This window comes from Oncorhynchus gorbuscha, unplaced genomic scaffold (genome assembly GCF_021184085.1).
Source record: "Oncorhynchus gorbuscha isolate QuinsamMale2020 ecotype Even-year unplaced genomic scaffold, OgorEven_v1.0 Un_scaffold_736, whole genome shotgun sequence".
Taxonomy (NCBI): Eukaryota; Metazoa; Chordata; class Actinopteri; order Salmoniformes; family Salmonidae; genus Oncorhynchus; species Oncorhynchus gorbuscha.
This window is the reverse complement of record NW_025745784.1, coordinates 16,462-39,245: the sequence shown is the minus strand read 5'-3', so window position 1 is coordinate 39,245 and position 22,784 is coordinate 16,462. Positions and strand designations below refer to the sequence as shown.

Below are 22,784 nucleotides of genomic sequence, written 5' to 3'. Positions count from 1 at the left end.
AGTTAGACCCTACAGAGCTGTACTGGGATGGCCTGGTTACACCTAGTTAGACCCTACAGAGCTGTACTGGGACGGCCTGGTTACACCTAGTTAGACCCTACAGAGCTGTACTGGGATGGCCTGGTTACACCTAGTTAGACCCTACAGAGCTGTACTGGGACGGCCTGGTTACACCTCCACCTAGTTAGACCCTACAGAGCTGTACTGGGATGGCCTGGTTACACCTAGTTAGACCCTACAGAGCTGTACTGGGATGGCCTGGTTACACCTAGTTAGACCCTACAGAGCTGTACTGGGATGGCCTGGTTACACCTCCACCTAGTTAGACCCTACAGAGCTGTACTGGGATGGCCTGGTTACACCTAGTTAGACCCTACAGAGCTGTACTGGGATGGCCTGGTTACACCTCCACCTAGTTAGACCCTACAGAGCTGTACTGGGATGGCCTGGTTACACCTAGTTAGACCCTACAGAGCTGTACTGGGACGGCCTGGTTACACCTAGTTAGACCCTACAGAGCTGTACTGGGATGGCCTGGTTACACCTAGTTAGACCCTACAGAGCTGTACTGGGATGGCCTGGTTACACCTAGTTAGACCCTACAGAGCTGTACTGGGATGGCCTGGTTACACCTCCACCTAGTTAGACCCTACAGAGCTGTACTGGGATGGCCTGGTTACACCTAGTTAGACCCTACAGAGCTGTACTGGGATGGCCTGGTTACACCTCCACCTAGTTAGACACTACAGAGCTGTACTGGGATGGCCTGGTTACACCTAGTTAGACCCTACAGAGCTGTACTGGGATGGCCTGGTTACACCTAGTTAGACCCTACAGAGCTGTACTGGGATGGCCTGGTTACACCTAGTTAGACCCTACAGAGCTGTACTGGGATGGCCTGGTTACACCTAGTTAGACCCTACAGAGCTGTACTGGGATGGCCTGGTTACACCTAGTTAGACCCTACAGAGCTGTACTGGGATGGCCTGGTTTCACCTCCACCTAGTTAGACCCTACAGAGCTGTACTGGGATGGCCTGGTTACACCTAGTTAGACCCTACAGAGCTGTACTGGGATGGCCTGGTTACACCTCCACCTAGTTAGCCCTACAGGGCTGTACTGGGACGGCCTGGTTACACCTAGTTAGACCCTACAGAGCTGTACTGGGATGGCCTGGTTACACCTAGTTAGACCCTACAGAGCTGTACTGGGATGGCCTGGTTACATTTACATTACATTTAAGTCATTTAGCAGACGCTCTTATCCAGAGCGACTTACAAATTGGTGCATTCACCTTATGACATCCAGTGGGACAGTCACTTAACAATAGTGCATCTAAAACTTAGGGGGGGTGGGGTGAGAGGGATTACTTAACCTATCCTAGGTATTCCTTAAAGAGGTGGGGTTTCAGGTGTCTCCGGAAGGTGGTGATTGACTCCGCTGTCCTGGCGTCGTGAGGGAGTTTGTTCCACCATTGGGGGGCCAGGGCAGCGAACAGTTTTGACTGGGCTGAGCGGGAGCGGGAGCTGTACCCTCAGTGGTAGGGAGGCGAGCAGGCCAGAGGTGGATGAACGCAGTGCCCTTGTTTGGGTGTAGGGCCTGATCAGAGCCTGGAGGTACTGAGGTGCCGTTCCCCTCACAGCTCCGTAGGCAAGCACCATGGTCTTGTAGCGGATGCGAGCTTCAACTGGAAGCCAGTGGAGAGAACGGAGGAGCGGGGTGACGTGAGAGAACTTGGGAAGGTTGAACACCAGACGGGCTGTACTGGGATGGCCTGGTTACACCTAGTTAGACCCTACAGAGCTGTACTGGGATGGCCTGGTTACACCTAGTTAGACCCTACAGAGCTGTACTGGGAGGGCCTGGTTACACCTCCACCTAGTTAGACCCTACAGAGCTGTACTGGGATGGCCTGGATACACCTAGTTAGACCCTACAGAGCTGTACTGGGATGGCCTGGTTACACCTAGTTAGACCCTACAGAGCTGTACTGGGATGGCCTGGTTACACCTCCACCTAGTTAGACCCTACAGTTAGACCCTACAGAGCTGTACTGGGATGGCCTGGTTACACCTAGTTAGACCCTACAGAGCTGTACTGGGATGGCCTGGTTACACCTAGTTAGACCCTACAGAGCTGTACTGGGATGGCCTGGTTACACCTCCACCTAGTTAGACCCTACAGAGCTGTACTGGGACGGCCTGGTTACACCTAGTTAGACCCTACAGAGCTGTACTGGGATGGCCTGGTTACACCTCCACCTAGTTAGACCCTACAGAGCTGTACTGGGATGGCCTGGTTACACCTAGTTAGACCCTACAGAGCTGTACTGGGATGGCCTGGTTCCACCTAGTTAGACCCTACAGAGCTGTACTGGGATGGCCTGGTTACACCTAGTTAGACCCTACAGAGCTGTACTGGGACGGCCTGGTTACACCTAGTTAGACCCTACAGAGCTGTACTGGGATGGCCTGGTTACACCTAGTTAGACCCTACAGAGCTGTACTGGGATGGCCTGGTTACACCTAGTTAGACCCTACAGAGCTGTACTGGGATGGCCTGGTTACACCTAGTTAGACCCTACAGAGCTGTACTGGGATGGCCTGGTTACACCTAGTTAGACCCTACAGAGATGTACTGGGACGGCCTGGTTCCACCTAGTTAGACCCTACAGGGCTGTACTGGGATGGCCTGGTTACACCTCCACCTAGTTAGACCCTACAGAGCTGTACTGGGATGGCCTGGTTACACCTAGTTAGACCCTACAGAGCTGTACTGGGATGGCCTGGTTACACCTAGTTAGACCCTACAGAGCTGTACTGGGATGGCCTGGTTACACCTAGTTAGACCCTACAGAGCTGTACTGGGATGGCCTGGTTACACCTCCACCTAGTTAGACCCTACAGAGCTGTACTGGGATGGCCTGGTTACACCTAGTTCGACCCTACAGAGCTGTACTGGGAGGGCCTGGTTACACCTAGTTAGACCCTACAGAGCTGTACTGGGATGGCCTGGTTACACCTAGTTAGACCCTACAGAGCTGTACTGGGATGGCCTGGTTACACCTAGTTAGACCCTACAGAGCTGTACTGGGATGGCCTGGTTACACCTAGTTAGACCCTACAGAGCTGTACTGGGATGGCCTGGTTACACCTAGTTAGACCCTACAGAGCTGTACTGGGATGGCCTGGTTACACCTAGTTAGACCCTACAGAGCTGTACTGGGATGGCCTGGTTACACCTCCACCTAGTTAGACCCTACAGAGCTGTACTGGGAGGGCCTGGTTACACCTAGTTAGACCCTACAGAGCTGTACTGGGATGGCCTGGTTAGACACCTACAGAGCTGTACACCTAGTTAGACCCTACAGAGCTGTACTGGGATGGCCTGGTTACACCTAGTTAGACCCTACAGAGCTGTACTGGGATGGCCTGGTTACACCTCCACCTAGTTAGACCCTACAGAGCTGTACTGGGATGGCCTGGTTACACCTAGTTAGACCCTACAGAGCTGTACTGGGATGGCCTGGTTACACCTGGTTACAGTTAGACCCTACCTACAGAGCTGTACTGGGATGGCCTGGTTACACCTAGTTAGACCCTACAGAGCTGTACTGGGATGGCCTGGTTACACCTAGTTAGACCCTACAGAGCTGTACTGGGATGGCCTGGTTACACCTAGTTAGACCCTACAGAGCTGTACTGGGATGGCCTGGTTCCACCTAGTTAGACCCTACAGAGCTGTACTGGGACGGCCTGGTTCCACCTAGTTAGACCCTACAGGGCTGTACTGTGATGGCCTGGTTACACCTCCACCTAGTTAGACCCTACAGAGCTGTACTGGGATGGCCTGGTTACACCTAGTTAGACCCTACAGAGCTGTACTGGGATGGCCTGGTTACACCTAGTTAGACCCTACAGAGCTGTACTGGGATGGCCTGGTTACACCTAGTTAGACCCTACAGAGCTGTACTGGGATGGCCTGGTTACACCTCCACCTAGTTAGACCCTACAGAGCTGTACTGGGATGGCCTGGTTACACCTAGTTAGACCCTACAGAGTTACTGACCCTACAGAGCTGTACTGGGATGGCCTGGTTACACCTAGTTAGACCCTACAGAGCTGTACTGGGATGGCCTGGTTACACCTAGTTAGACCCTACAGAGCTGTACTGGGATGGCCTGGTTACACCTAGTTAGACCCTACAGAGCTGTACTGGGATGGCCTGGTTACACCTAGTTAGACCCTACAGAGCTGTACTGGGATGGCCTGGTTACACCTAGTTAGACCCTACAGAGCTGTACTGGGATGGCCTGGTTACACCTAGTTAGACCCTACAGAGCTGTACTGGGATGGCCTGGTTACACCTCCACCTAGTTAGACCCTACAGAGCTGTACTGGGATGGGCCTGGTTACACCTAGTTAGACCCTACAGAGCTGTACTGGGATGGCCTGGTTACACCTAGTTAGACCCTACAGAGCTGTACTGGGATGGCCTGGTTACACCTAGTTAGACCCTACAGAGCTGTACTGGGATGGCCTGGTTACACCTAGTTAGACCCTACAGAGCTGTACTGGGATGGCAGAGCTGTTAGACCCTTACACCTAGTTAGACCCTACACCTCCACCTAGTTAGACCCTACAGAGCTGTACTGGGATGGCCTGGTTACACCTAGTTAGACCCTACAGAGCTGTACTGGGATGGCCTGGTTACACAGAGCTGTACTGGGATGGCCACCTAGTTAGACCCTACAGAGCTGTACTGGGAGCTGTACTGGGATGGCCTGGTTACACCTAGTTAGACCCTACAGAGCTGTACTGGGATGGCCTGGTTACACCTAGTTAGACCCTACAGAGCTGTACTGGGATGGCCTGGTTACATTTAGACCTGGGATGGCCTGGTTACACCTAGTTAGACCCTACAGAGCTGTACTGGGATGGCCTGGTTACACCTCCCTACCTAGTTAGACCCTACCCTACAGAGCTGTACTGGGATGGCCTGTACTGGGACACCACCTAGTTAGACCCTACAGAGCTGTACTGTACTGGGATGGCCTGGTTACACCTAGTTAGACCCTACAGAGCTGTACTGGGATGGCCTGGTTACACCTAGTTAGACCCTACAGAGCTGTACTGGGATGGCCTGGTTACACTCCACCTAGTTAGACCCTACAGAGCTGTACTGGGATGGCCTGGTTACACCTAGTTAGACCCTACAGAGCTGTACTGGGATGGCCTGGTTACACCTAGTTAGACCCTACAGAGCTGTACTGGGATGGCCTGGTTACACCTCACCTAGTTAGACCCTACAGAGCTGTACTGGGATGGCCTGGTTACACCTTTAGACCCTACAGAGCTGTACTGGGATGGCCTGGTTACACCTAGTTAGAGTTGGCCTGTTCCACCTAGTTAGACCCTACAGAGCTGTACTGGGATGGCCTGGTTACACCCTGGTTACACCTAGTTAGACCCTAGAGCTTACTGGGATGGCCTGGTTACACCTAGTTAGACCCTACAGAGCTGTACTGGGATGGCACCTCCACCTAGTTAGACCCTACAGAGCTGTACTGGGATGGCCTGGTTACACCTAGTTAGACCCTACAGAGCTGTACTGGGATGGCCTGGTTACACCTAGTTAGACCCTACAGAGCTGTACTTGGCCTGGTTACACCTAGTTAGACCCTACAGAGCTGTACTGGGATGGCCTGGTTACACCTAGTTAGACCCTACAGAGCTGTACTGGGATGGCCTGGTTACAGAGCTGTACTGGTTACAGTTAGACCCTACAGAGCTGTACTGGGATGGCCTGGTTACACCTAGTTAGACCCTACAGAGCTGTACTGGGATGGCCTGGTTACACCTAGTTAGACCCTACAGAGCTGTACTGGGATGGCCTGGTTACACCTAGTTAGACCCTACAGAGCTGTAGGGATGCCTGGTTACACCTAGTTAGACCCTACAGAGCTGACTGGGATGGCCTGGTTACACCTAGTTAGACCCTACAGAGCTGTACTGGGATGGCCTGGTTACACCTGTTAGACCCTACAGAGCTGTACTGGGATGGCCTGGTTACACCTAGTTAGACCCTACAGAGCTGTACTGGGATGGCCTGGTTACACCTAGTTAGACCCTACAGAGCTGTACTGGGATGGCCTGGTTACACCTCCACCTAGTTAGACCCTACAGAGCTGTACTGGGATGGCCTGGTTACACCTAGTTAGACCCTACAGAGCTGTACTGGGATGGCCTGGTTACACCTAGTTAGACCCTACAGAGCTGTACTGGGATGGCCTGGTTACACCTCCACCTAGTTAGACCCTACAGAGCTGTACTGGGATGGCCTGGTTACACCTAGTTAGACCCTACAGAGCTGTACTGGGATGGCCTGGTTACACCTCCACCTAGTTAGACCCTACAGAGCTGTACTGGGATGGCCTGGTTACACCTCCACCTAGTTAGACCCTACAGAGCTGTACTGGGATGGCCTGGTTACACCTAGTTAGACCCTACAGAGCTGTACTGGGATGGCCTGGTTACACCTCCACCTAGTTAGACCCTACAGAGCTGTACTGGGATGGCCTGGTTACACCTAGTTAGACCCTACAGAGCTGTACTGGGATGGCCTGGTTCACCTAGTTAGACCCTACAGAGCTGTACTGGGATGGCCTGGTTACACCTAGTTAGACCCTACAGAGCTGTACTGGGATGGCCTGGTTTAGACCCTACAGAGCTGTACCTAGTTAGACCCTACAGAGCTGTACTGGGATGGCCTGGTTACACCTAGTTAGACCCTACAGAGCTGTACTGGGATGGCCTGGTTACACCTAGTTAGACCCTACAGTTGGGAGACCCTACAGAGCTGTACTGGGATGGCCTGGTTACACCTAGATGGCCTGGTTACACCTACCTAGTTAGACCCTACAGAGCTGTACTGGGATGGCCTGGTTACACCTAGTTAGACCCTACAGAGCTGTACTGGGATGGCCTGGTTACACCTAGTTAGACCCTACAGAGCTGTACTGGGATGGCCTGGTTACACCTAGTTAGACCCTACAGAGCTGTACTGGGATGGCCTGGTTACACCTCCCTACCTATGTTAGACCCTACAGAGCTGTACTGGGATGGCCTGGTTACACCTAGTTAGACCCTACAGAGCTGTACTGGGATGGCCTGGTTACACCTAGTTAGACCCTACAGAGCTGTACTGGGATGGCCTGGTTACACCTAGTTAGACCCTACAGAGCTGTACTGGGATGGCCTGGTTACACCTAGTTAGACCCTACAGAGCTGTACTGGGATGGCCTGGTTACCTCCACCTAGTTAGACCCTACAGAGCTGTACTGGGATGGCCTGGTTACACCTAGTTAGACCCTACAGAGCTGTACTGGGATGGGATGGCCTGGTTACACCTAGTTAGACCCTACAGAGCTGTACTGGGATGGCCTGGTTACACCTAGTTAGACCCTACAGAGCTGTACTGGGATGGCCTGGTTACACCTACTGGGATGGCCTGGTTACACCTAGTTAGACCCTACAGAGCTGTACTGGGATGGCCTGGTTACACCTAGTTAGACCCTACAGAGCTGTACTGGGATGGCCTGGGATACACCACCTAGTTAGACCCTACAGAGCTGTACTGGGATGGCCTGGTTACACCTAGTTAGACCCTACAGAGCTGTACTGGGATGGCCTGGTTACACCTCCACCTAGTTAGACCCTACAGAGCTGTACTGGGATGGCCTGGTTACACCTAGTTAGACCCTACAGAGCTGTACTGGGATGGCCTGGTTACACCTCCACCTAGTTAGACCCTACAGAGCTGTACTGGGATGGCCTGGTTACACCTAGTTAGACCCTACAGAGCTGTACTGGGATGGCCTGGTTACACCTAGTTAGACCCTACAGAGCTGTACTGGGATGGCCTGGTTAGTTACACCTACAGAGCTGTACTGGGAGACCCTACAGAGCTGTACTGGGATGGCCTGGTTACACCTAGTTAGACCCTACAGAGCTGTACTGGGATGGCCTGGTTACACCTAGTTACCTAGTTAGACCCTACAGAGCTGTACTGGGATGGCCTGGTTACTGGGACCTGGTTACACCCTAGTTAGACCCTACAGAGCTGTACTGGGATGGCCTGGTTACACCTAGTTAGACCCTACAGAGCTGTACTGGGATGGCCTGGTTACACCCTAGTTGGGATGGCCTGGTTACCCTAGTTAGACCCTACAGAGCTGTACTGGGATGGCCTGGTTACACCTAGTTAGACCCTACAGAGCTGTACTGGGATGGCCTGGTTACACCTCCACCTAGTTAGACCCTACAGAGCTGTACTGGGATGGCCTGGTTACACCTCCACCTAGTTAGACCCTACAGAGCTGTACTGGGATGGCCTGGTTACCTAGTTAGTTAGACCCTACAGAGCTGTACTGGGATGGCCTGGTTACACCTAGTTAGACCCTACAGAGCTGTACTGGGATGGCCTGGTTACACCTAGTTAGACCCTACAGAGCTGTACTGGGATGGCCTGGTTACACCTAGTTAGACCCTACAGAGCTGTACTGGGATGGCCTGGTTACACCTCCACCTAGTTAGACCCTACAGAGCTGTACTGGGATGGCCTGGTTACACCTAGTTAGACCCTACAGAGCTGTACTGGGATGGCCTGGTTACACCTAGTTAGACCCTACAGAGCTGTACTGGGATGGCCTGGTTACACCTAGTTAGACCCTACAGAGCTGTACTGGGATGGCCTGGTTACACCTAGTTAGACCCTACAGAGCTGTACTGGGATGGCCTGGTTACACCTAGTTAGACCCTACAGAGCTGTGTACTGGGATGGCCTGGTTACACCTAGTTAGACCCTACAGAGCTGTACTGGGATGGCCTGGTTACACCTAGTTAGACCCTACAGAGCTGTACTGGGATGGCCTGGTTACACCTCCACCTAGTTAGACCCTGTACAGGGAGCTGTACTGGGAGCTGGCCTGGTTACACCTAGTTAGACCCTACAGAGCTGTACTGGGATGGCCTGGTTACACCTAGTTAGACCCTACAGAGCTGTACTGGGATGGCCTGGTTACACCTAGTTAGACCCTACAGAGCTGTACTGGGATGGCCTGGTTACACCTAGTTAGACCCTACAGAGCTGTACTGGGATGGCCTGGTTACACCTACACCTAGTTAGACCCTAGGGATGGCCTTAGACCCTACAGAGCTGTACTGGGATGGCCTGGTTACACCTAGTTAGACCCTACAGAGCTGTACTGGGATGGCCTGGTTACACCTAGTTAGACCCTACAGAGCTGTACTGGGATGGCCTGGTTACACCTAGTTAGACCCTACAGAGCTGTACTGGGATGGCCTGGTTACACCTAGTTAGACCCTACAGAGCTGTACTGGGATGGCCTGGTTACACCTCCACCTAGTTAGACCCTACAGAGCTGTATGGCCTGGGATGGCCTGAGCTGTACTGGGATGGCCTGGTTACACCTAGTTAGACCCTACAGAGCTGTACTGGGATGGCCTGGTTACACCTAGTTAGAGAGCTGTACTGGGATGGCCTACAGAGCCCTGTAGCTGTACTGGGATGGCCTGGTTACACCTAGTTAGACCCTACAGAGCTGTACTGGGATGGCCTGGTTACACCTAGTTAGACCCTACAGAGCTGTACTGGGATGGCCTGGTTACCTACCTAGTTGTAGACCCTACAGAGCTGAGCTGTACTGGGATGTTAGACCCTACAGAGCTGTACTGGGATGGCCTGGTTACACCTTAGTTAGACCCTACAGAGCTGTGGGATGGCTGGGATAGACCCTACAGAGCTGTACTGGGATGGCCTGGTTACACCTAGTTAGACCCTACAGAGCTGTACTGGGATGGCCTGGTTACACCTCCACCTAGTTAGACCCTACAGAGCTGTACTGGGATGGCCTGGTTACACCTAGTTAGACCCTACAGAGCTGTACTGGGATGGCCTGGTTACACCTAGTTAGACCCTACAGAGCTGTACTGGGATGGCCTGGTTACACCCCTACAGAGCTGTACTGGGATGGCCTGGTTACCACCTAGTTAGACCCTAGAGCTGGGATGGCTGGGATGAGCTGTACTGGGATGGCCTGGTTACACCTCCACCTAGTTAGACCCTACAGAGCTGTACTGGGATGGCCTGGTTAGACCCTACCTGTAGTTAGACCCTTACAGAGCTGTACTGGGATGGCCTGGTTACACCTAGTTAGACCCTACAGAGCTGTACTGGGATGGCCTGGTTACACCTAGTTAGACCCTACAGAGCTGTACTGGGATGAGCTGTACTGGTTACACCTAGTTAGACCCTACAGAGCTGTACTGGGATGGCCTGGTTACACCTAGTTAGACCCTACAGAGCTGTACTGGGATGGCCTGGTTACACCTAGTTAGACCCTACAGAGCTGTACTGGGATGGCCTGGTTACACCTAGTTAGACCCTACAGAGCTGTACTGGGATGGCCTGGTTATGTTAGACCCTACAGAGCTGTACTGGGATGGCCTGGTTACACCTCCACCTAGTTAGACCCTACAGAGCTGTACTGGGATGGCCTGGTTACACCTAGTTAGACCCTACAGAGCTGTACTGGGATGGCCTGGTTACACCTAGTTAGACCCTACAGAGCTGTACTGGGATGGCCTGGTTACACCTAGTTAGACCCTACAGAGCTGTACTGGGATGGCCTGGTTACACCTAGTTAGACCCTACAGAGCTGTACTGGGATGGCCTGGTTACACCTAGTTAGACCCTACAGAGCTGTACTGGGATGGCCTGGTTACACCCTACAGAGCTGTACTGGGATGGCCTGGTTACACCTAGTTAGACCCTACAGAGCTGTACTGGGATGGCCTGGTTACACCTAGTTAGACCCTACAGAGCTGTACTGGGATGGCCTGGTTACACCTAGTTAGACCCTACAGAGCTGTACTGGGATGGCCTGGTTACACCTAGTTAGACCCTACAGAGCTGTACTGGGATGGCCTGGTTACCCTAGTTAGACCCTACAGAGCTGTACTGGGATGGCCTGGTTACACCTAGTTAGACCCTACAGAGCTGTACTGGGATGGCCTGGTTACACCTAGTTAGACCCTACAGAGCTGTACTGGGATGGCCTGGTTACACCTGTACCACCCTAGTTAGACCCTACAGAGCTGTACTGGGATGGCCTGGTTACACCTAGTTAGACCCTACAGAGCTGTACTGGGATGGCCTGGTTACACCTAGTTAGACCCTACAGAGCTGTACTGGGATGGCCTGGTTACACCTAGTTAGACCCTACAGAGCTGTACTGGGATGGCCTGGTTACACCTAGTTAGACCCTACAGAGCTGTACTGGGATGGCCTGGTTGTACTGGGATGGCCTGGTTACACCTAGTTAGACCCTACAGAGCTGTACTGGGATGGCCTGGTTACACCTAGTTAGACCCTACAGAGCTGTACTGGGATGGCCTGGTTACACCTCCACCTAGTTAGACCCTACAGAGCTGTTAGACCCTGGGATGGGATGGCCTGGTTACACCTAGTTAGACCCTACAGAGCTGTACTGGGATGGCCTGGTTACACCTCCACCTAGTTAGACCCTACAGAGCTGTACTGGGATGGCCTGGTTACACCTAGTTAGACCCTACAGAGCTGTACTGGGATGGCCTGGTTACACCTAGTTAGACCCTACAGAGCTGTACTGGGATGGCCTGGTTACACCTAGTTAGACCCTACAGAGCTGTACTGGGATGGCCTGGTTACACCTCCACCTAGTTAGACCCTACAGAGCTGTACTGGGATGGCCTGGTTACACCTCCCTACAGAGCTGTACTGGGATGTTAGACCCTACAGAGCTGTACTGGGATGGCCTGGTTACACCTAGTTAGACCCTACAGAGCTGTACTGGGATGGCCTGGTTACACCTAGTTAGACCCTACAGAGCTGTACTGGGATGGCCTGGTTACACCTAGTTAGACCCTACAGAGCTGTACTGGGATGGCCTGGTTACACCTAGTTAGACCCTACAGAGCTGTACTGGGATGGCCTGGTTACACCTAGTTAGACCCTACAGAGCTGTACTGGGATGGCCTGGTTACACCTAGTTAGACCCTACAGAGCTGTACTGGGATGGCCTGGTTACACCTAGTTAGACCCTACAGAGCTGTACTGGGATGGCCTGGTTACCTAGTTAGACCCTAGAGCTGTACTGGGATGGCCTGGTTACACCTAGTTAGACCCTACAGAGCTGTACTGGGATGGCCTGGTTACACCTCCACCTAGTTAGACCCTACAGAGCTGTACTGGGATGGCCTGGTTACACCTAGTTAGACCCTACAGAGCTGTACTGGGATGGCCTGGTTACTGGGATGGCCTGGTTACACCTAGTTAGACCCTACAGAGCTGTACTGGGATGGCCTGGTTACACCTAGTTAGACCCTACAGAGCTGTACTGGGATGGCCTGGTTACACCTAGTTAGACCCTACAGAGCTGTACTGGGATGGCCTGGTTACACCTTTAGACCCTACAGAGCTGTACTGGGATGGCCTGGTTACACCTAGTTAGACCCTACAGAGCTGTACTGGGATGGCCTGGTTACACCTCCACCTAGTTAGACCCTACAGAGCTGTACTGGGATGGCCTGGTTACACCTAGTTAGACCCTACAGAGCTGTACTGGGATGGCCTGGTTACACCTCCACCTAGTTAGACCCTACAGAGCTGTACTGGGATGGCCTGGTTACACCTAGTTAGACCCTACAGAGCTGTACTGGGATGGCCTGGTTACCCTACAGAGCTGTACTGGGATGGCCTGGTTAGACCCTACAGAGCTGTACTGGGATGGCCTGGTTACACCTAGTTAGACCCTACAGAGCTGTACTGGGATGGCCTGGTTACACCTAGTTAGACCCTACAGAGCTGTACTGGGATGGCCTGGTTACACCTAGTTAGACCCTACAGAGCTGTACTGGGATGGCCTGGTTACACCTAGTTAGACCCTACAGAGCTGTACTGGGATGGCCTGGTTACACCTAGTTAGACCCTACAGAGCTGTACTGGGATGGCCTGGTTACACCTAGTTAGACCCTACAGAGCTGTACTGGGATGGCCTGGTTACACCTAGTTAGACCCTACAGAGCTGTACTGGGATGGCCTGGTTACACCTAGTTAGACCCTACAGAGCTGTACTGGGATGGCCTGGTTACACCTAGTTAGACCCTACAGAGCTGTACTGGGATGGCCTGGTTACACCTAGTTAGACCCTACAGAGCTGTACTGGGATGGCCTGGTTACACCTAGTTAGACCCTACAGAGCTGTACTGGGATTAGACCCTAGTTAGACCCTAGAGCTGTACTGGGATGGCCTGGTTACACCTCCAGTTAGACCCTACAGAGCTGTACTGGGATGGCCTGGTTACACCTAGTTAGACCCTACAGAGCTGTACTGGGATGGCCTGGTTACACCTAGTTAGACCCTACAGAGCTGTACTGCTGTACATAGACCCTACAGGCTGTACTGGTTACACCTAGTTAGACCCTACAGAGCTGTACTGGGATGGCCTGGCACCTAGTTAGACCCTACAGAGCTGTACTGGGATTACACCTAGTTAGACCCTACAGAGCTGTACTGGGATGGCCTGGTTACACCTAGTTAGACCCTACAGAGCTGTACTGGGATGGCCTGGTTACACCTAGTTAGACCCTACAGAGCTTAGGGACCCTACCTAGTTAGCTGTGTACTGGGATGGCCTGGTTACACCTAGTTAGACCCTACAGAGCTGTACTGGGATGGCCTGGTTACACCTAGTTAGACCCTACAGAGCTGTACTGGGATGGCCTGGTTACACCTAGTTAGACCCTACAGAGCTGTACTGGGATGGCCTGGTTACACCTAGTTAGACCCTACAGAGCTGTACTGGGATGGCCTGGTTACACCTCCACCTAGTTAGACCCTACAGAGCTGTACTGGGATGGCCTGGTTACACCTAGTTAGACCCTACAGAGCTGTACTGGGATGGCCTGGTTACACCTAGTTAGACCCTACAGAGCTGTACTGGGATGGCCTGGTTACACCTAGTTAGACCCTACAGAGCTGTACTGGGATGGCCTGGTTACACCTAGTTAGACCCTACAGAGCTGTACTGGGATGGCCTGGTTACACCTCCACCTAGTTAGACCCTACAGAGCTGTACTGGGATGGCCTGGTTACACCTAGTTAGACCCTACAGAGCTGTACTGGGATGGCCTGGTTACACCCTACAGAGCTGTACTGGGAGTTAGACCCTACAGAGCTGTACTGGGATGGCCTGGTTACACCTAGTTAGACCCTACAGAGCTGTACTGGGATGGCCTGGTTACACCTAGTTAGACCCTACAGAGCTGTACTGGGATGGCCTGGTTACACCTAGTTAGACCCTACAGAGCTGTACTGGGATGGCCTGGTTACACCTAGTTAGACCCTACAGAGCTGTACTGGGATGGCCTGGTTACACCTACCTGTACTTAGACCCTACAGAGCTGTACTGGGATGGCCTGGTTACACCTAGTTAGACCCTACAGAGCTGTACTGTTAGACCCTACAGAGCTGTGTACTGGGATGGCCTGGTTACACCTAGTTAGACCCTACAGAGCTGTACTGGGATGGCCTGGTTACACCTAGTTAGACCCTACAGAGCTGTACTGGGATGGCCTGGTTACACCCACCTACCTACAGAGCTGTACTGGGACCCCTACAGAGCTGTACTGGGATGGCCTGGTTACACCTAGTTAGACCCTACAGAGCTGTACTGGGATGGCCTGGTTACACCTCCACCTAGTTAGACCCTACAGAGCTGTACTGGGATGGCCTGGTTACACCTAGTTAGACCCTACAGAGCTGTACTGGGATGGCCTGGTTACACCTCCACCTAGTTAGACCCTACAGAGCTGTACTGGGATGGCCTGGTTACACCTCCCTACAGAGCTGTACTGGGATGGCCTGGTTACCTAGTTAGACCCTACAGAGCTGTACTGGGATGGCCTGGTTACACCTAGTTAGACCCTACAGAGCTGTACTGGGATGGCCTGGTTACACCTAGTTAGACCCTACAGAGCTGTACTGGGATGGCCTGGTTACACCTAGTTAGACCCTACAGAGCTGTACTGGGATGGCCTGGTTACACCTAGTTAGACCCTACAGAGCTGTACTGGGATGGCCTGGTTACACCTAGTTAGACCCTACAGAGCTGTACTGGGATGGCCTGGTTACACCTAGTTAGACCCTACAGAGCTGTACTGGGATGGCCTGGTTACACCTAGTTAGACCCTACAGAGCTGTACTGGGATGGCCTGGTTACACCTAGTTAGACCCTACAGAGCTGTACTGGGAGAGCCTGGTTACACCTAGTTAGACCCTACAGAGCTGTACTGGGATGGCCTGGTTACACCTCCACCTGTAGTTAGACCCTACAGAGCTGTACTGGGATGGCCTGGTTACACCTAGTTAGACCCTACAGAGCTGTACTGGGATGGCCTGGTTACACCTAGTTAGACCCTACAGAGCTGTACTGGGATGGCCTGGTTACACCTAGTTAGACCCTACAGAGCTGTACTGGGATGGCCTGGTTACACCTAGTTAGACCCTACAGAGCTGTACTGGGATGGCCTGGTTACACCTAGTTAGACCCTACAGAGCTGTACTGGGATGGCCTGGTTACACCTAGTTAGACCCTACAGAGCTGTACTGGGATGGCCTGGTTACACCTAGTTAGACCCTACAGAGCTGTACTGGGATGGCCTGGTTACACCTAGTTAGACCCTACCTGTACTGGGATGGCCTGGTTACACCTAGTTAGACCCTACAGAGCTGTACTGGGATGGCCTGGTTACACCTCCAGTTAGACCCTACAGAGCTGTACTGGGATGGCCTGGTTACACCTAGTTAGACCCTACAGAGCTGTACTGGGATGGCCTGGTTACACCTCCAGTTAGACCCTACAGAGCTGTACTGGGATGGCCTGGTTACACCTAGTTAGACCCTACAGAGCTGTACTGGGATGGCCTGGTTACACCTAGTTAGACCCTACAGAGCTGTAGGGATGGCTGTACTTAGACCCTACAGGCTGTACTGGGATGGCCTGGTTACACCTAGTTAGACCCTACAGAGCTGTACTGGGATGGCCTGGTTACACCTAGTTAGACCCTACAGAGCTGTACTGGGATGGCCTGGTTACACCTAGTTAGACCCTACAGAGCTGTACTGGGATGGCCTGGTTACACCCTCAGAGCTGTACCTAGTTAGACCCTACAGAGCTGTACTGGGATGGCCTGGTTACACCTAGTTAGACCCTACAGAGCTGTACTGGGATGGCCTGGTTACACCTAGTTAGACCCTACAGAGCTGTACTGGGATGGCCTGGTTACACCTAGTTAGACCCTACAGAGCTGTACTGGGATGGCCTGGTTACACCTCCACCTAGTTAGACCCTACAGAGCTGTACTGGGATGGCCTGGTTACACCCTACAGAGCTGTACTGGGATGGCCTGGTTACACCTAGTTAGACCCTACAGAGCTGTACTGGGATGGCCTGGTTACACCTAGTTAGACCCTACAGAGCTGTACTGGGATGGCCTGGTTACACCTAGTTAGACCCTACAGAGCTGTACTGGGATGGCCTGGTTACACCTAGTTAGACCCTACAGAGCTGTACTGGGATGGCCTGGTTACACCTCCACCTAGTTAGACCCTACAGAGCTGTACTGGGATGGCCTGGTTACACCTAGTTAGACCCTACAGAGCTGTACTGGGATGGCCTGGTTACACCTAGTTAGACCCTACAGAGCTGTACTGGGATGGCCTGGTTACACCTAGTTAGACCCTACAGAGCTGTACTGGGATGGCCTGGTTACACCTCCTGGTTACCTAGTTAGACCCTACAGAGCTGTACTGGGATGAGTTAGACCCTGAGCTGTACTGGGATGGCCTGGTTACACCTACCTGTACTGGGAGTTAGACCCTACAGAGCTGTACTGGGATGGCCTGGTTACACCTAGTTAGACCCTACAGAGCTGTACTGGGATGGCCTGGTTACACCTAGTTAGACCCTACAGAGCTGTACTGGGATGGCCTGGTTATGGCCTGGTTACTGGGATGGCCTGGTTACCTAGTTAGACCCTACAGAGCTGTACTGGGATGGCCTGGTTACACCTAGTTAGACCCTACAGAGCTGTACTGGGATGGCCTGGTTACACCTCCACCTAGTTAGACCCTACAGAGCTGTACTGGGATGGCCTGGTTACACCTCCACCTAGTTAGACCCTACAGAGCTGTACTGGGATGGCCTGGTTACACCTAGTTAGACCCTACAGAGCTGTACTGGGATGGCCTGGTTACACCTCCACCTAGTTAGACCCTACAGAGCTGTACTGGGATGGCCTGGTTACACCTAGTTAGACCCTACAGAGCTGTACTGGGATGGCCTGGTTACACCTAGTTAGACCCTACTGTAGGGAGCTGTACTGGGATGGCCTGGGTTACACCTAGTTAGACCCTACAGAGCTGTACTGGGATGGCCTGGTTACACCTAGTTAGACCCTACAGAGCTGTACTGGGATGGCCTGGTTACACCTAGTTAGACCCTACAGAGCTGTACTGGGATGGCCTGGTTACACCTAGTTAGACCCTACAGAGCTGTACTGGGATGGCCTGGTTACCTAGTTAGACCCTACAGAGCTGTACTGGGATGGCTGGTTACACCTAGTTAGACCCTACAGAGCTGTACTGGGATGGCCTGGTTACACCTAGTTAGACCCTACAGAGCTGTACTGGGATGGCCTGGTTACACCTAGTTAGACCCTACAGAGCTGTACTGGGATGGCCTGGTTACACCTCCATGGCCTGGTTAGACCCTACAGAGCTGTACTGGGATGGCCTGGTTACACCTAGTTAGACCCTACAGAGCTGTACTGGGATGGCCTGGTTACACCTAGTTAGACCCTACAGAGCTGTACTGGGATGGCCTGGTTACACCTGGCCTGGTTACACCTAGTTAGACCCTACAGAGCTGTACTGGGATGGCCTGGTTACACCTGGTTAGACCTAGTTAGACCCTGGTTACAGAGCTGTACTGGGATGGCCTGGTTACACCTGGGACTGGGATGGCCTGGTTACACCTAGTTAGACCCTACAGAGCTGTACTGGGATGGCCTGGTTACACCTAGTTAGACCCTACAGAGCTGTACTGGGATGGCCTGGTTACACCTAGTTAGACCCTACAGAGCTGTACTGGGATGGCCTGGTTACACCTAGTTAGACCCTACAGAGCTGTACTGGGATGGCCTGGTTACACCTAGACCCTACAGTTAGACCCTACAGAGCTGTACTGGGATGGCCTGGTTACACCTCCACCCTACAGTGTACTGGGATGACCCTACAGAGCTGTACTGGGATGGCCTGGTTACACCTAGTTAGACCCTACAGAGCTGTACTGGGATGGCCTGGTTACACCTAGTTAGACCCTACAGAGCTGTACTGGGATGGCCTGGTTACACCCTAGTTAGACCCTACAGAGCTGTACTGGGATGGCCTGGTTACACCTCCACCTAGTTAGACCCTACAGAGCTGTACTGGGATGGCCTGGTTACACCTAGTTAGACCCTACAGAGCTGTACTGGGATGGCCTGGTTACACCTAGTTAGACCCTACAGAGCTGTACTGGGATGGCCTGGTTACACCTCCACCTAGTTAGACCCTACAGAGCTGTACTGGGATGGCCTGGTTACACCTAGTTAGACCCTACAGAGCTGTACTGGGATGGCCTGGTTACACCTAGTTAGACCCTACAGAGCTGTACTGGGATGGCCTGGTTACACCTAGTTAGACCCTACAGAGCTGTACTGGGATGGCTGTACTGGGATGGCCTGGTTACACCTCACCTAGTTAGACCCTACAGAGCTGTACTGGGATGGCCTGGTTACACCTAGTTAGACCCTACAGAGCTGTACTGGGATGGCCTGGTTACACTGTACTGGGATGGCCTGGTTACACCTAGTTAGACCCTACAGAGCTGTACTGGGATGGCCTGGTTACACCTAGTTAGACCCTACAGAGCTGTACTGGGATGGCCTGGTTACACCTAGTTAGACCAGAGCTGTACAGAGCTGTACTGGGATGAGCTGTACTGGGATACACCTAGTTAGACCCTACAGAGCTGTACTGGGATGGCCTGGTTACACCTAGTTAGACCCTACAGAGCTGTACTGGGATGGCCTGGTTACACCTAGTTAGACCCTACAGAGCTGTACTGGGATGGCCTGGTTACACCTAGTTAGACCCTACAGAGCTGTACTGGGATGGCCTGGTTACACCTAGTTAGACCCTACAGAGCTGTACTGGGATGGCCTGGTTACACCTAGTTAGACCCTACAGAGCTGTACTGGGATGGCCTGGTTACACCTCCCTACCTAGAGCTGTACTGGGATAGACCCTACAGAGCTGTACTGGGATGGCCTGGTTACACCTCCACAGAGCTGTAGTTAGACCCTACAGAGCTGTACTGGGATGGCCTGGTTACACCTAGTTAGACCCTACAGAGCTGTACTGGGATGGCCTGGTTACACCTAGTTAGACCCTACAGAGCTGTACTGGGATGGCCTGGTTACACCTAGTTAGACCCTACAGAGCTGTACTGGGATGTTAGACCTGGCTGTACTGGGATGGCCTGGTTACACCTAGTTAGACCCTACAGAGCTGTACTGGGATGGCCTGGTTACACCTAGTTAGACCCTACAGAGCTGTACTGGGATGGCCTGGTTACACCTCCACCTAGTTAGACCCTACAGAGCTGTGTACTGGGATGGCCTGGTTACACCTAGTTAGACCCTACAGAGCTGTACTGGGATGGCCTGGTTACACCTAGTTAGACCCTACAGAGCTGTACTGGGATGGCCTGGTTACACCTAGTTAGACCCTACAGAGCTGTACTGGGATGGCCTGGTTACACCTAGTTAGACCCTACAGAGCTGTACTGGGATGGCCTGGTTACACCTCCACCTAGTTAGACCCTACAGAGCTGTACTGGGATGGCCTGGTTACACCTAGTTAGACCCTACAGAGCTGTACTGGGATGGCCTGGTTACACCTAGTTAGACCCTACAGAGCTGTACTGGGATGGCCTGGTTACACCTAGTTAGACCCTACAGAGCTGTACTGGGATGGCCTGGTTACACCTAGTTAGACCCTACAGAGCTGTACTGGGATGGCCTGGTTACACCTAGTTAGACCCTACAGAGCTGTACTGGGATGGCCTGGTTACACCTAGTTAGACCCTACAGAGCTGTACTGGGATGGCCTGGTTACACCTCCACCTAGTTAGACCCTACAGAGCTGTACTGGGATGGCCTGGTTACACCTAGTTAGACCCTACAGAGCTGTACTGGGATGGCCTGGTTACACCTCCCTACAGAGCTGTAGTTAGACCCTACAGAGCTGTACTGGGATGGCCTGGTTACACCTAGTTAGACCCTACAGAGCTGTACTGGGATGGCCTGGTTACACCTAGTTAGACCCTACAGAGCTGTACTGGGATGGCCTGGTTACACCTAGTTAGACCCTACAGAGCTGTACTGGGATGGCCTGGTTACACCTCCCTACAGAGCTGTACTGTTAGACCCTACAGAGCTGTACTGGGATGGCCTGGTTACACCTAGTTAGACCCTACAGAGCTGTACTGGGATGGCCTGGTTACACCTAGTTAGACCCTACAGAGCTGTACTGGGATGGCCTGGTTACACCTAGTTAGACCCTACAGAGCTGTACTGGGATGGCCTGGTTACACCTCCACCTAGTTAGACCCTACAGAGCTGTACTGGGATGGCCTGGTTACACCTAGTTAGACCCTACAGAGCTGTACTGGGATGGCCTGGTTACACCTAGTTAGACCCTACAGAGCTGTACTGGGATGGCCTGGTTACACCTAGTTAGACCCTACAGAGCTGTACTGGGATGGCCTGGTTACACCTCCACCTAGTTAGACCCTACAGAGCTGTACTGGGATGGCCTGGTTACACCTAGTTAGACCCTACAGAGCTGTACTGGGATGGCCTGGTTACACCTCCACCTAGTTAGACCCTACAGAGCTGTACTGGGATGGCCTGGTTACACCTAGTTAGACCCTACAGAGCTGTACTGGGATGGCCTGGTTACACTAGTTAGACCCTGTGTGTGCTGTGTACTGGGATGGCCTGGTTACACCTAGTTAGACCCTACAGAGCTGTACTGGATGGCCTGTTACACCCTGTGTGTGTCTCTGTTAGACCCTACAGTGTGGGATGGCCTGTGTCTGTGTAGTGTGTGTGTACAGAGTACTGTGGCCTGGTTACTGTGTGTGGTTACACCTAGTTAGACCCTGTGTGTCTGTGTCTTTGTGTAGTGTGTGTGTGTGTGTGTGTGTGTATGTCTTGGTGGCCTACACCTGTTGTGTCTCTGAGCTGTACTGGGATGGCCTGGTTACTACCTGAGTTGTGTCTCTGAGCTGTACTGGGATGGCCTGGTTACCTACCTGAGTATGTGTCCCTGAGCTGTACTGGGATGGCCTGGTTACTACCTGAGTTATGTGTCTCTGTGTAGTGGGATGGCCTGGTTACTACCTGAGTTGTGTCTCTGTGTACTGGGGGGCCTGGTTACACCTAGTACTACCTGACACCTATGTGTCTCTGTGAGTGGGGGGATGGCCTGGTTACACCTAGTTAGACTACCTGAGTATGTGTCCCTACAGAGCTGTACTGGGATGGCCTGGTTACTACCTGAGTGTGTCTCTGTGTAGTGGGGGGGGGCCTGGTTACACTACCTGTTAGACCCTAGTATGTGTCTCTGTGTAGTGGGGGGGGGTTACACCTAGTTAGACCCTACAGACTACCTGAGTATGTGTCTCTGTGTAGTGGGGGCCTGGTACTACCTGAGTATGTGTCTCTGTGTAGTGGGGGGCCTACTACCTGAGTATGTGTCTCTGTGTAGTGGGGGGTACTACCTGAGTATGGGATGGCCTGGTTACCCTGTGCCTCTGTGTAGTGTGGGGGGGGTACTACCTGAGTATGTGTCTCTGTGTAGTGGGGGGGTACTACCTGAGTATGTGTCTCTGTGTAGTGGGGGGGGTACTACCTGAGTATGTGTCTCTGTGTAGTGGGGGGGGGGGTACTACCTGAGTATGTGTCTCTGTGTAGTGGGGGGTACTACCTGAGTATGTGTCTCTGTGTAGTGGGGGGTACTACCTGAGTATGTGTCTCTGTGTAGTGGGGGAGGGGGGGTACTACCTGAGTATGTGTCTCTGTGTAGTGGGGGGGGGGGGGGGGGTACTACCTGAGTATGTGTCTCTGTGTAGTGGGGGGGTACTACCTGAGTATGTGTCTCTGTGTGTAGTGGGGGGTACTACCTGAGTATGTGTCTCTGTGTAGTGGGGGGGTACTACCTGAGTATGTGTCTCTGTGTAGTGGGTGGGGGGGGGGATGGCCTGGTACTACCTGAGTATGTGTCTCTGTGTAGTGGGTGGGGGTACTACCTGAGTATGTGTCTCTGTGTAGTGGGTGTAGTGGGAGGGGGGGGGTACTACCTGAGTATGTGTCTCTGTGTAGTGGGGGGTACTACCTGAGTATGTGTCTCTGTGTAGTGGGGGAGGGGGGTACTACAAGAGTATGTGTCTCTGTGTAGTGGGGGGGCCTGGTACTACCTGAGTATGTGTCTCTGTGTAGTGGGGGGTACTACCTGAGTATGTGTCTCTGTGTAGTGGGGGGGTACTACCTGAGTA

At 52.9% G+C, this 22,784-nt stretch overlaps 1 pseudogene; it reads right to left on the bottom strand.

Moving 5' to 3' along the window:
- Positions 1-22,784, bottom strand: part of LOC124019948 — a 53,401-nt pseudogene that overhangs the window by 16,891 nt on the left and 13,726 nt on the right.